We start from the raw sequence: 15,606 nt of genomic DNA on the forward strand, positions 1-15,606 counted from the left end.
CTTGTATATTTTCATATTTATGGAATGGCCTCATTCACTTCCATTGTAAGTGTCTTACTGTAACCACCGTGTTTTATTTTATAATTTTTCTTTTATAAATGAGGGATGAGTTGAAAATATCTTTGTGGAAATAAACATCATGTAACAAATGCTGCTGATTGACCTTAAATTGTTTTGAACTCAGAATATTCCTCTAAGTAGCTACTTCTTGTTAGTAGCTTGTCTTGCAGTTTAGCTAAACCCTGTTAGAAAAAACATCTTAAACCATCTTAAGATGATTTGCTGATCTTAGCGTGTTTAAGCTGGTTTAGCTGGTCTCCCAGTCTGACCAGCTAAAAAAAGTGTCGAAATCCCTTTTAAAACTTGCAAACAGACCAGGTTGGGAGACCAGCCAAGACCAGCAAACCATCGTAGCTGGTTTAAGCTTTTCAGCAGGGTAAAGTAACTTGACTGTGGTTTAACTAATTCGAAATCTTGAATATGTTGCTGCTTAAAAAGTGACAACTTTTTCTGTAGCTTCCCCAACATGGCCCTCTTCAAACAAATGTAATGGTGCTGCTCTCTACAAAATAAATACTACAGTGCATTATGCAAAGCACATACAGAAACTCTTTCTCCACTCAGGCTGGAGAGACGCATCCCACATCCCGCACGGTCAGGAGGTGGACACTTCACACTGAGTCAGCGCACACATAACACAGCCTCAGCTCACAGTGAGTGGCATTAACAACTTGATAATGCCGGAGTAACTTACAAACACCTCCACTAGAGAATTGTGTGTGGATTAAAATAGGGTTTGTGAGCTCACCATGGCACTTCTAACTGTGTGTGCAACATTCATAACTAATGCAACTCTTGTCTTGCAGTGAGAGGCCTGATTTGGCGCTCTCAGGGTTAGAACTTTTTACAAAGAAAGAATCTGTACTTTTTCTATACGCGTTAAAATATCACTTGTAGTAACTGTCCACCATTGTAGGCCAAAACTATGTCAGGAATGTACAATATGTAAGTGGTTCTCAACCCAAAAGTTTTGTGTCATGGGGTCTGATAGGGTTGCGGACAGCAGGGATAAAACAATGCTAAATGCAAATAATAAAATGCAACTAAACACACTGTATAATCATCTAGCAGTTGGTTTTGCCATTACGTGTGGTTTAAGGGCAGGGTTATCGAAGATGTACCATAATAAAAGACAGAAATGGGGAAATAAATCATTTATATATGTGCACAGCAATCTCCGCAAGCGATTGCACAGAAAACACATGGGAGAATAGCAGAAAATGTGCAGAGTGTCTAAGTAAAGTACAGAAAACATCATCACAGAGAATTTCACAGACATATAACTAAGTAAACAAAGCAGAATATGCAGCTTGTAGATTTCTGATATTCTTCCTGCAACATGCCTCAAACAAAACTCAAATGAAAAGATTTGATATCATTACGGCAAACTTGGGCAAATCTGCTCATAATTTTGTCCTTAAAAGCATTCATTGTATTAATACAGAACCTTGTGAACACGACTCTTTTTCCAGGCGGACTGATAAAAACACCTGTATGCTTCTATGCGGAAGTTCCATCAAACCAGTCAAAAAGATTTGTGCTAATTGTTTGAGAAAGCGTTTTCCAATTTTGTGTGCTGTGTGCATCAGACATTAGAGCACGGACTGTGGGCAATCCGTGGGCGTGCTGTCTGAGGTAGGAATGCGCACGAGAAATCAAGTAATCGAGTACTCGTTCTGCATCCGCTACTCGAGTATGTTTTTGTAGTTTTTTTTTTTTAATCCCCTTTTCTCCCAATTTGGAATGCCCAATTCCCACTATTTAGTAGGTCCTCGTGGTGGCGCGGTTACTCACCTCAATCCGGGTGGTGGAGGACAAGTCTCAGTTGCCTCCGCTTCTGAGACAGTCAATCCACGCATCTCACCACGCGCCATATTGAGAGCGAGAACCACTAATCGTGACCACGAGGAGGTTACCCCATGTGACTCCACCCTCCCTAGCAACTGGGCCAATTTGGTTGCTTAGGAGACCTGGCTGGAGTCACTCAGCACACCCTGGATTCGAACTCGCGACTCAAGGGGTGGTAGTCAGCATAAATACTCGCTGAGCTACCCAGATCCCCTGATACACGAGTATTAAAAACACTACTCGAATATCGCAAATTCATTTTTACTTTCCGCATTTGCCTGCCGTGAGCAGCACTGAATTACACCGTTTTCCCTCTGAATCTTTCAGTAAATCTCGCAGTTACAACTGAGTCCACTGGGGGCGCTGTGGATATGTGTGGTGTTGAGGTGATGTATGAGAGAAGACGTGTAATGGCGTCTGTGCTTATAAAGCAAAGCCAAGCTAAATGACAAAGTAATACTTGTAATTTTACTACCCAAAAAAAAAAAAAAAACACTTGTTTTTCTGAATTATAACATGTGAAATTATACAAATGTGATAGCCTTTATATAGACTCACAATTTATATATGTGCATTACACTCATACCATCAGTATTGGTTTCTACCTAAGATCCGGCTGAGAGCAAATATTTTTCACTGTTATTTTTAAATCTTTTTTGTTTTCCAATTTTATTAATACATATTGTTCATTTATTTATTAATTTTTTCCTAAAGAAAAGCATAGTTTGCTTAACTTATCTTCTTTTGAAACCGTTCTTGCTAACGTTTGTGAATAAAACAAAATATAAGCTTCACGTATGTGTCAAAGGTGTTATTTTTAACATGCATTTTAATTTACAAGTAACAGGGTACTCATTTTTTGTGGGTTTTCAACTACAAAATTACTAGAAAATGCCCATCCCTAGTCTGAGGCTGAGACAAGGTTTGGAATAACACAAGGGTGAGTAAATAATGACAGAATTTTATTTTTTTGGTGGACTGTCCCTTTAAGTGTTTGAATGTTTGATTTAAGTGTTTGATTTTAAGTACATTTTTGTTTACATATGAACAATAAATAATTTCATTACTGTCTTGGATTGCCATTTGATATCCAATGTCAAATCTTGGAATAGACATGCATACACTGAGTTTTACAGTCAATTTAATGAACAAAGATCTGAGGATAAAATTTCACTCTGGGATTCTATCATTAAAGCAGTAAGAAATAGGGAACGGAGCACTTAATAATCAAATGGAGTGTGAGATCACATGAACTGAAGATGTGAGCATCCATTATGACTACTAAGGGTTCCTGGGCTGTCTCTGCTGCATTCACTCATATTCCCAGGGGCAATTTTCTCCTGGTTTGCTACTTCAGAATTCTTCTGCATGGTTTTATTTAGAGCAGGAGCAGCTATAATTAAACAGCGCATTTTTGTTCAACAAATGCAAGCAGAAATATGAAGGTACTCAAACCAGAAAACATCTTTGAAGGTACACTGCCAAAATGAGGCCATTAAAAAACAACCATACCAGAGGTTATGATGCACTGTTCCTTCGTCTACATCATATCTTCTTAAATGATAAATCATAACTTACACAATTGCAAATGCACTTATGTGACTTTAAATATTTTTGATCGAACAACCTTTTACCAACAACAACATTATTTTAAAATGACTTAGATAAAATTGAAAATTAAGGTGCATCACATCAGTATGCAATCACTTGTAGACCCTTAACCCTGTTGTATGAATATACAGTCATGACTGTAACAGCAAGGATGCTAAACAAGCAAACAACAAGTAATACTTTAAATTACAATGTACAAGTTATATATGTTGTTACTATAAGAATTTCCTATAAAGCCGATAATAATCTGCAAGCAGTACGTTTCTCTGTAATTACACTATAACATGAAACTGTAATGTGACGTGTGACCCAAATGAAAAATAAAGACAAACAAAATAAATAGCAAACAAAAATATACAAATAAACAAGATTGGCTTTATGAGGTGTCTAATAATGATTTTATTATTAATGTCTAATAATTACATTAATAATAATGATCCACTTCAGATTTTTAATACAGGGTTACTGAGTCCAAGAGGTGAGAAGGATTTGATAGCTACCCTCATGAAAGAACAACCGAAAAACCAAAAGAAAGACAGTCAAACTTAAGAACACAACCTCAGTCTTTCAACAAGAAGTATATACTGCGCATTTCCCAGCAGTTTAGATCTCTTTATGACGTGGCATCAGTTTGCAACTTTGTAACTTCCGAACGGAATGCTACGAATTTCAAAGAGATGCTTTTAGAAACGCCCTTACCTCCAACGATCGTGGGATCCAGGCTCTCGCGCTCACCTATTTCTGCACAATTACTTTGCAATTTGAGCCAATATTCTCTTCTACTGTTGACACTTGACTGTATTTCGCGTTTGTTTGTTTTATCCTAAAGATAAAGTCCATCATAACCCGCTCGGTCCGTTTCAAACCTTGAAATTATTCTCGCATCGCAAGCTCAGCATCAGCATCAGCATCAGCAGCGTCCCTTTATGCATCTTTTACAGTGTATTTGAAGCGCCCTTACACGCTTAAGCCACGCCCCTTCGCATCTCCCCCTTGCGCTGACATTAACCAATAGGAGAGTCAGACGAGGTCGCTTCGCCTCTTCGTTCTGTCTCACAGCAATGATGTAATGGTCCCGTTTTCGCTCTACCTTCAGGTTTACCGCTCCTGCGGCAGCGTCAGGCATAAAGAATAAACCTTGAGATCATAGATTAGGTCAACGGCTCATATTTCTGTTTTAGGCAAAAGCATGATATTGTGATATGATCTGATATCAGAAACAAACAAACAATCCTTTTTATCCTCTTGAGACCCAGCAAACATAAAGGTGTTGGCATTTTTTAATATATATATATATATATATATTTGTATTATTATTTTTATTTATTTATTTATTTATTTTTTGATGTATAAGAAAGATATTAGATATTTTATTTTAAATATTTATTTCCTCTTTGATGGAAAGGCTTGATGGAGAGTGACTCGTAAACAGACTTAATATGTAATATTAGCTTAATGTAAAAGTTATATTTATAGAGAATTTCTATAAGATTTTTATTTTTATTTTGCTTTTCTTATTTATTTTCTTTATATTTAATATATTAGAATAAATAAAATTACATATTTATTTGTGTATTTATTTATTTATTTTTCCTTGTAATTAATTTTATTTAAAAATCTAATTTTCCATCAACAACCATGGAGTTAGTATATATATATATATATATATATATATATATATATATATATATATATATATATATATATATATATACGCTATACATGCTGTATGTGTGTGTGTGTGTGTGTACATATATATATATATATAAATATATATTCTATAACAACAATATTTTTCTATAAACAATCTTTTTTATTTTTTATTAATTTTTATGTCTAGAAACCTTTATTTTGTATTGTATTTTTATTTGATTTCCTTATATTTAACATGATTGAATAAACAAAATAACATTTATTTATTTATTTATTTATTATAATTATATTTGTAGTTACAAATATATATATATATATATATATATATATATATATATATATATATATATATATATATCTATATATATCTATATATATATATATATATATATATATACACATACTGTAGATAGATAGATAGTTATTCACTGTATATATTTTATTATTTAATAGAATATATTTTCTATTTTTCTATATAAGTTATAAATTATATTTTTCTTATTCTGCTTTTTTTTAATTAATTTTCATGTTCAGTAACCTTTATTTTTTATTTTAATTTGTTTTATTTATATTATTTTTTTTTTTAAATGAAACAAAAGAATCAAACAAAAAATTTTCTTTATTTATTTTTCAGTTTTAATTAAAACCTCTGGTTTTAGCATATTTTTCAACAACAAAAAAAATTATTGGAAAATAAATATCTTATCACATACTAATATTATTAATTTGGTATCAAAGAAAAGCTCCATATGTCTTTGTGATGAACAGGAGGGCGTGGCTGGGCGTGAGGATGCACAGCTGGTGCTGAATCAGGTGATCAGCGGGAGAGCGAGATAATGGGGAGCAGGAGACGCCAGTTCGAGGGAGAGAGAGAGACGGGTTCGCTGGCCCCAGACACGCCATCGAGTGACCCTCAGCTCCCTGTTCTGCTTCCTACCACGACTCCAGGTGATGGCACTGGACCCCTCAGCCGTCCCTTTCGGTTGCCGGTTGACGCAGAGCTCCAGTGCCACTCCCTCGGCGTCGCGATTCTCAGTCAGCGGCGAGGACTCCTTGTCGGCACATCCTTCCTCCTTCCTGGGTTTCTGCACCAGTGTAACAGTTCAAGGATGGGCAAGAAGGAGGCAGGAACCGGCTGAGCAGTCAACATAAAGGTTTAACGATATAAATGAAAGTAAAACAACATAAAACATAAGACAAACACAGACACACATGCAGCATGGCCGCACGCGTCTCTATCTCCCTCGAGCTGGCGTCTCCGGCTCCTCTTTATCTTGTTCTCTCGCCGATCACCTGATTCAGCACCGGCCGTGCGTCCTCACGGCCCAGCCAAGCCCTCCTCCTCGTCACAGTCTTCTTTAAGATTCACCAGAATTTAAAACAATGGCATGTATGGTGCGTGAGATTTGAACAAAATACTTTTATTTACATACAAGTATATACATACATGTACACTTATATCCACAACAGTGGACAAATACTGTATGTAGAAGTATACAGTAAATACTTACATCCACTACAGCGGACAAAATAAATTGAAGATATTTGTATCGGAAAACAATAACGCAATATATGATATCCTCAAATTGCAGTTTTTGCCATGCAGACATTTCAGTGCATGTGTTTTTACTGTGACAGTTTCAGTTCTCAGTTTTATTTTGTCATGATTAGAGGTCTAGCCTGCACAGGATGAAACATTTCTTTGGGACGCCTCCTCTCTCTCAACAGCTCCCTGGTGTTGGATAAGTTTGATCAAATATGCTCTCTTTGTCACTCAGAATGTATGGTTAATTTATCAGATTGTAAAATAAAAGACTGAAACCATTAGCTTTTGTTCTAATAAACTTTTTGCAGGATATATTATTTATGTGGATGTATTTTTTTAGCATTTTATTTTAGGCAGGATGTTCATCCAGCTACTTTGGAGATGGAGGCCATTAAAACAGCATGAAACAAACAACAAAACAAAGGGTGACTAACAGCTTGGCCCGTGGGGCTTCGCCAGAGGCAGATAATGTTTACAGTCTCATTACATAACAATAAAAACTCATCTTTCCTCTTTGCCTTAGTAATGATTGCTTGTAAAGCATATGAAAGCATATGATGTCATTATTGTGTCATTATGGCTGGTCATATAGACTGATATATCAAGCCTTTGCATGTATTTGTTCATAATCTATTCCTGCACGTAATATGTTGTCATCTTTTAACTCAAATTGTTATGCTGATAAAATAATTTGTACAGAAAACATTTCTATCAAATTAGACCATTCACTAATTGTCTTTTATATTAATGTACTTTTAAATCCCACAGTTTGTAAAAGAAGATCAACATTATAATTTCTATTCATAAAACTTATGAACTGTCAAGCATCAAGGTGCTGACCCTGTGGTAATTTTTGAATTTGTAATCATCTCTGAAATGGGTGTCAATATTTTCAGGATGGACCCAAAAGTCAGCATGTGATAGACAAGAATTGGGTTGAGAACAGATTAAAAATATTTGGAAAGATTATGAAAAATTGAGTATTTGATTTTTAGCCTTGTTATTTTGCTGAGCTGCTTGGCTCTGTTGTGGTATCTCTTCCTATCTCTTAAAGGAATGTTCCGGGTTCAGCACAAGTTAAGCTCAATCGACAGCATTTGTGGCATAATGTTGATTACCACAAAAATTAATTTCAACTCGTTCCTCCTTTTCTTTAAAAATAGCAAAAAACGAGGTTCCAGTGAGGCACTTACAATGGAAGTGAATGTGGCCAGTTTTTAGAGGGTTTAAAGGCAGAAATTTGAATATATTTTTAGAAAAGCACATACATTCAATCTTCTGTTAAAACCCATGAATTATTTGAGGTGTAAATTTGTTTAAATTGTAATTTTTACAGTCTGTGGTGGTGGGCGCTCGACCACATTATAGGGTTTGTTGACATTACATTGTCAAGGTACGGAAGTTGTAAAATTGGATATAACTTTACACAGAAAAGGTTAGTAAGTGATTTTATCACACTAAAATCATGTTTACATGCATATTGTCTTGTGGCTATACTTTTGAAACTTTTGAGTATTTTAACGTTAAAAAATGTGCCCCATTCACTTCCATTGTAAGCGCCTCACTGTAACCCAGATTTTCTGCTTTTTTTAAAGAAAAGGAGGTGCAAGTCAAAATGTATTTTTGTGGTAATCAATATTATGCCACAAATTCTGTCGACTGAGCTTAACTTGTAATGAACCCGGAATATTCCTTATTAAGACGTGTGTTTTCTTTGTATTTTAATAAGCACAAAAGTGCATGCTACCCATTTTCACTAGATCAAATCATGCACTGTGATGTAAAATTGTTCATCACCAGCATGATGCTTGCAATGCATAAAACATCTAAATTCACATTCATGTTCTTGGCACATGTTCTTAAATTAAACTGACATATTGCATCACTTTGCACATATTGTGTTTGTGCTGGCTGCTTAATAGGTAGCAAAGGATACAAGTCGAGTCCACAGACCAAACCTCAAAGTGCTAGGCAACAGAACATTTATTTTAATTTCTCACAAATTTGCTGAACTTCTACATTACATATTTTTAATATGCAAAAGGTGTAAAAATGCACTCTTGAAACCTCTTTAACAAAGGAAACTAGATGTGAGAGGTGCTTGCCTGTGACAAACTGTCCACAACAATGGGTAAGTGTTGTGAGTGGTTGCCAGGGCATTGCTACACAGTTGCTAAGATGTTTTTTGTGTTGCTTTGCGGTTGCTAGGGTGATGCTGGGTGGTTCCGATATATATTTATTTATTTATTTATTTATTTATTTATTTATTTATTTTTATTTTTTTTTTTTATTAAATATGAACATATCACAACAATTGTTGTGCCATGAAACAAAGTTGCATATTAACTGTCATAGCTTGAGGTCACCACTAGTTGACACAATTGTTAATACTTTTGGAAATTATTTAGCAATTTTCCAAGCAAGTTTTTGTGCTAATTATGTTTACTGATTGGAAAATTGTTCATTAATTTTTGTCTGATTAATTATGTTCTGATTTTAAAACATCCACCTCATTTTCTTAAAATAATAATAATAATAATAATTTTTTTCTTAAATTCATCCCAAAATAAAACATGCATAAAAATCATCATTTTTTAAATCAGTGGCTACCTAAAAACAATTTCAAGGAAAATCATCAGTATCAATTCTTGGGTCTCTGATTTGAGGTATCATTCATGTCCGACGACGTGGGATGAGTTTCATGTCAAAGTTTAAAACAAAGGGTTTGTTCAAATTCCTAACAAGTAGAAGCAATAGTAATCAGATTTTGCACATTAATCATTAAGGGAACAAACACTTTGCTTCATAATGATCTCAGAGTGAAATCGGAAACAGTAGGTTGACTTTTCTATAGCTAAAATTGTTCTGTGCTTACTGAAATGTGAAACACTGCCCCCAGTGGCCAAAGTGGTAATTGTTGTTGGGCGTATATGGGCATGTATAAGCTCCATTTTCCAGGTGAAATGTCCATGGAGGGGCGCCAAAAGCGAATTGTAAAGTGAGTTGTTTTCAACTGTACAGGCTGAAAAAAAAAATATGTTAGGGTGCAAAATGCAACCTCTGAATGCAACCTCTCGTCACTGATTATGCAAACGCGATTACTACCTGGTTTCAACACAGGATCAGACCTGTGGCTATCTAACAGCTCTGCCACGCTTGATGAAAAACAATCAAATTCCCTGAAATCTGGGATTAGGCAGGATTAGGCAGGCAAATATTAATTCCCACAGGGCCGGTCCATGGGACGGGCTGAAACTTCACAGGCGTGCTGATACACAAACGGCCAAGTGAATTGCTCTTGTAAATGGCACGATCAGAGTACAGTCAGTCTTACAAACATTCTTTTCAACCCAGTTACCTTTCAGTGAAAATATATTTTTTATTGTACCTTAAAGGGATAGTTCACCCAAAAATGAAATTTCTGTCATCATTTACTCACCCTCATATTGTTCCAGACCTGTATGACTTTGTTTCTTCTGTGGAACACAAAAAGGACACTTTAGACAGAATGTTAGTTCTAAAAGTGAACAGTGACTGAGGCTAACATCCTGACGGACATCTCCTTTTGTGTTCCACGAGAGACAGAATGTCATACAGAGAGAACTTTCATTTTTGAGTAATCTATGCCTTTTGATCCTGTTTTGGGCACTTGTGTTATTGAGGTTATGTTTTTGTGTAATTGGAGCAGATGTACTGATGAAAACATTAGGGTTGGAGAGCTGAATCATGAAGGCAGTGTAAAAGGATGAGCCAGTCCTACACACAAAACAGTCACGCATCTGACTCACACTAGAGGCCATTAGGGAAAAGTGTTAACTTGAAAAAAGCCAGAAAGTTACTGTTCTATCATGATGGAACAAATCTGAATGTTCAAACATCTATTATTAGACTTTTTCTGCGCTGTTTTTGAACTTCATATTTTAAGTGGGGCGTGTATCTTCAGTGTACTACTGTAACAAAAATGACCTCCCTACCCCAAACTTTAAACATAAACAATAGTGTTATAAAAGCAAATATGTGATGAAAAACGCAATTGCTAAAGCAACCACATGATTTTGTGCCCCTATGACACTTTCGGCTCACGTGTAGGCTTGCATGCTCTCCGAGCGAGATTTGAACCGGCGTCAGCTAGCATGGGAGGCGGGCACGCTAACAAGGAGGCTAAAGACTACAGCCTCTATCGTCAGTCGTTAATGCGCCTCTTGAGGCAGGGGAGTGAAGTTTACACATACCGCACAGCTATCATGTACCAGCTTGCTCCCGTTATTCTCATCAGGATTCGTACCTCGGTCATTTGTATCGCAAGTGCAATGCTCTATCAGTTGAGCTACCTCGCAATTTTATTGTGCATGAACAAGCTTGTAAATGAAGTTGGTTATGTAATGCAAACATTAAAATGTATCGCCTCACAAGTCTTGCACTATTGTAAAAGTGTTTAGATGTCATAAGATAGTATTGTGTGAGGAACAAGAGTGAAAAGTGTTTATAAACTGATAATCTGCCCTTTTACAGATGATTTGTGAGAAATGGAATAAAAGTAATTGTTGGTGTAGCGCCTCTAGTGTTCATAGTGTTCAAACTGCTGCAATACGAACAACAAGCCATGTTAAAATCATTTTGCAAAAATATAGGTATAGTAACGTGATTCTATCAGACCAGGTTGACATTTTTGGTTCAAGAAACCTTACGTAGACTACTGAAAGTGTATAACAGGGCTTCTTTAAATCAATCTTGTATTCACGAAGCAAATAAACGTAATAATAAAGTTAATAACCCAATAAACTCCCCCCACACAAGCCAACACACATATTACAGCTGTGAATATTGATATGATATTTCCTGCGTCTCGACTCATTCTTGCGTTAGATTGAGTGCAGTTATTTAGGTGAAGATGTTTGCTGTGTTTATGAGCCCTTGCTGTAGTCATCGCTTCTAATGACTGTCATAGCGCCAAAGTCCGCCTGCTCTCCCTGCCTCGCTAGGGCCTGACATTGACAAAATAGGTCATTGTAATTCAGTATATGCTAAAGGACACGTGGTCGTTGGAGTGAGGCGAAAGGAACCCATGAGAGAGAAAGAGAGAAATAAGGATCTAGAGCAGTGCTACTCAATAGTTTTTGCTTCAGGACCCAGATTTTACACTGGACATTGGAAAATGGAAACCCAGTACAGAACTAATAATGTTAATTGTACATAATTAAACACATGTATACTAAAAGTCAAACATGGAAATGTACTAATATTATCACAAACTGCATAGGCCCAACAAAATACAATTGATTACCATTACATAGGATTAAGTTAAATTTTGGTTTCTAAATGTCTCTTGAATTCCTGTGGTTTCAAAAGCCAGTAATTACTGCACAAAACACATTGTGGTCCATGTTGGCATCTGCCTAATTTAGCTAGTTTTACCAAGTGACAGATGAATTTGTGCAAAAATACTATAGAGTTTAACTGGATGCACAACATTTGACGTCAACAATAAAAGATATGGGAAGCATTTTCTCCTCCCTTTTAAAAGTTAATCAGCCTATCAATTTTGCTATCCTAATTATAGACGATTACATGGTTAGTTGCATTTCATTACTTGGTTTTACCACTGTTTTTCCCTACTGTTGGTGACCCAAACAGAACTGCGAGCCACCAGTTGGGAAACAGTGATCTATAGTCTAACTATGCAGAGTTGCGTGCACGCAAGTTTCAGAACAGTTATGAATTATTCAACAACATTTTCTTTCTTTGTTCTTAAAGCAGTCTGCTTTTCTTTTCCCTTCCTTCTCTCTCTCTCTCTCTCTCTCGCTCCAATCTCACTTTGGTTGTACGGAGGAAAAGGTCATTGCATAAGTGGCACAGAAAAATATGACTGCAGAGCGGGAGTATTTTACCTCTTGTGAAAGCGATATTCAGACTCTAATTAGGCGTACTGTCTCAGACTTTTCAGAGACCTGCTTGAAAAGACATTAATTATTACAGGAGGAACAATTTAAACAGGGTTTTATTTCAGCTCTGTAGGTCCTTAGTGAACGGGTACCAAAATTTGAAAGCTCCAAATGCACATAAAGGCAGCATAAAAGTAATCCATACAACTCCAGTGGTTTAATCCATGTCTTCAGAAGCGATATGATATGTGTGGGCGAGAAACAGATCAATATTTTAGTCCTTTTTTACTACAAATCTTCACTTTTACTTCCACATTCTACTTTTGTTTTTGCCGATTTGCATTCTTAATGCATATCGCCACCTACTGGGCAGGAAGGAGAATTTCTAGTAAAGAAGGACTTAAATATTGATCTGTTTCTCACCCACACCTAGCATATCGCTTCAGAAGACATGGATTGAACCACTGGAGTCAAATGGATTACTTTTATGCTGCCTTTATGTGTATTTTGGAGCTTCAAAATTTTGGAATTCATTCACTTGCACTGAGGACCTACAGAGCTGAAATATTCTTCTTCAGAAAGTCATACACATCTAGGATGGCATGAGGGTGAGTAAATAATGGGAGGATTTTCATTTTTGGATGGACTATTCCTTTAATGGCAGAAATGTGAAGCTTATAATTTTATAAAAGCACTTACATTAATTCTTCTGTTTAAACTTGTGTATTATTTGCGCTGTAAAGTTGTTTATATCGTTGTTTTATGGTCGTTTTAGGGTTTACAGCATTACATCCTCATGGCAATGTAAAAGTTGTAAAATTGGATATGACATTACACAGAAAAGGATAGAAAGCATTTTTATCACACAAAAATCATGTTAACATGCATGTTGTGGTTATACTTTTGAGTATTTTAATGTTTATAGATTGGCCCCATTCACTTCCATTGTAAGTGCATCACTGTAACCCAGATTTTTCTTCTTTTTTTTTTGGAGTGACAAGTTGAAATGGTCTTATCAACATGATAACACAAATTCTTTCATTTGAGCTTAACTTGTATTGAACCCGGAATATTCCTTTAATATTTTGTGAATCGGGCACCATAAAAATTCATATTTTTTTTTACCACTAATCAGAATATTCATATTTATGGAAGTTACAGCTACAGGTAGGAAACAGAGTGAGTGCTTACAGGTGGTGTAGTAAACAGACTTCTAATTGGGAGTTAATGAGCCTTACTCATCTCCATCAGTGGGACCCTGGGTGAGGTACAATTATAGCAAACCTGCAGTACAGAGCAACTGAAGTCCATTCAGTTTAATAAAAACCAGCTACCCGATGCACAGGTCTCTTACGTGCCATCTGCAGCTGTGCCCGAGGCACCAAAACAATAAAACAGGGCCTTATGCTCTCAAACAACCGTCATTCAACTAAAGCAACAGTCTGTGGTTTGTTATTTGAAATTATGGAGAGAATAATTAAATTTTTGACCCTGCACTCAATTTGAAAGCGACTTTTATTTTGGGTTTATGTGTCTTGTGAAGAGATCGGCTATGTTTGGAATGGAATACAAGAGTACTGCTTAATGCATACTGCACAGTATACACTGTGCTGCCTACTATTAAAAACAAAAAACCTGCATACAGAAAACGTGCATATTATATACAGCAGAAATAGTAAGAATAGTACGTTATTCTGAATATAGCCACAGTTCATGAACTAAAAAGTTCTCAAAACTTTCTAAACAATGCTGTTTTAACTTCAGAAGTTTATTTCAGTTTTGTGTCACGGAATCCAATCTGTGTCAGCATCTGTTCACAATATCAACAGTTTCTCACCCCTTCTGTCTTTTCGTATCTAACGGGGGCAACATCATCAGCAATATGTTAAAGGAAGTGTTATGCTTTCATCATTCTTTCAGTTTCTATTTCAACTCTCAGTCATGAGAAATGAAAGAGAGTTTGAGGAGCATTCAGGGGTTTGGTTAATCAGCGTGTTGTGTTGGGGTGTTAGCCTGGCTTTAATTAATATCTCTGCTCTCATCCCAGAGGGCTGCCTTCCTAGAAGAGGGATGACACATGAGACAGAGCACCTCTGGGATTTGGTTTTGGAATATTTCTTTTGTTAATTTTCATGTTCCTCCACTAAGAGACGTTTATTATGTGATACAGTTTTTAGGATGAGGAAAAGAGGACATGCAAGGGTTATTTATGGATGTCTTGTTTTTTTAAAAATGTAGAGTTATGACATGCTCATTGCTGATGCATGATCAGGGGTTGTTTAATTGAAACGAAGGCCCCATTTATTTCCATTTTAAGTGCCTAAGTGTTACAGCGGCTTTTTCTTTTTAACAAACAAGGGACGAGTCGAAATTATTTTATGGGCTTTTCAACATTTTGCCACAAATGCTGACGATTGAGCTTAACTGGTATTGATCCAGGAACAATCCTTTAACAAATGTGCTTATTTTACCAATTGTCAGCTCCAAAATCTACCGACAGCTTTCTTTTAAAAAAGATTTTTAGAGCATTTTGAGTACATTTGGTAAAAGAAATTAAAGTATAACAATTGTTTAAATTCAGCAAATATGTGTACATTTTATTTGCTGTAATTTAATTGTATAACATACTTCAGCCATCATTCACCCTGCTTTCTAGATATTGGTATCAAAATTGCCATTAAAAAAACCCTGCTTCTAATCATGCATACCTTGATATACAGTATATTGTATACAGGTATATATAAATATATATATATATATATATATATATATATATATATATATATATGTAAGTATATGTAATCATTCATATAACCGTTGCATGATTATATTACTTTTTATAATAAAATGTTTAGATTAGAATGTATGGACAATTCAATATCAAAGAAATTGAAACACTTAAACCATTTAGTTGTTTTTTTTTTGTAGCACTTTACGTGAAACCTGTTGTTATCTTTAATGCATAATAGTGCCATTATAATGCCTTATGAAAAACAAAATTGGATA

General features: G+C 35.7%; 1 protein-coding gene across 1 annotated transcript in view; it reads right to left on the bottom strand.

The window, feature by feature from the left end:
- The window catches only part of LOC127424611 (leucine-rich repeat neuronal protein 1-like), a 30,727-nt gene extending 26,287 nt beyond the window's left edge, over nucleotides 1–4,440 (bottom strand). Inside the window, exon 1 of the mRNA XM_051669956.1 lies at nucleotides 4,219–4,440. The gene's annotated coding sequence lies outside the window, so the exon portion shown is untranslated. The remainder of the gene's footprint in view (nucleotides 1–4,218) is intronic.
- Nucleotides 4,441–15,606: the final 11,166 nt, after the last annotated feature.

This window comes from Myxocyprinus asiaticus, chromosome 33 (genome assembly GCF_019703515.2).
Source record: "Myxocyprinus asiaticus isolate MX2 ecotype Aquarium Trade chromosome 33, UBuf_Myxa_2, whole genome shotgun sequence".
Taxonomy (NCBI): domain Eukaryota; kingdom Metazoa; phylum Chordata; class Actinopteri; order Cypriniformes; family Catostomidae; genus Myxocyprinus; species Myxocyprinus asiaticus.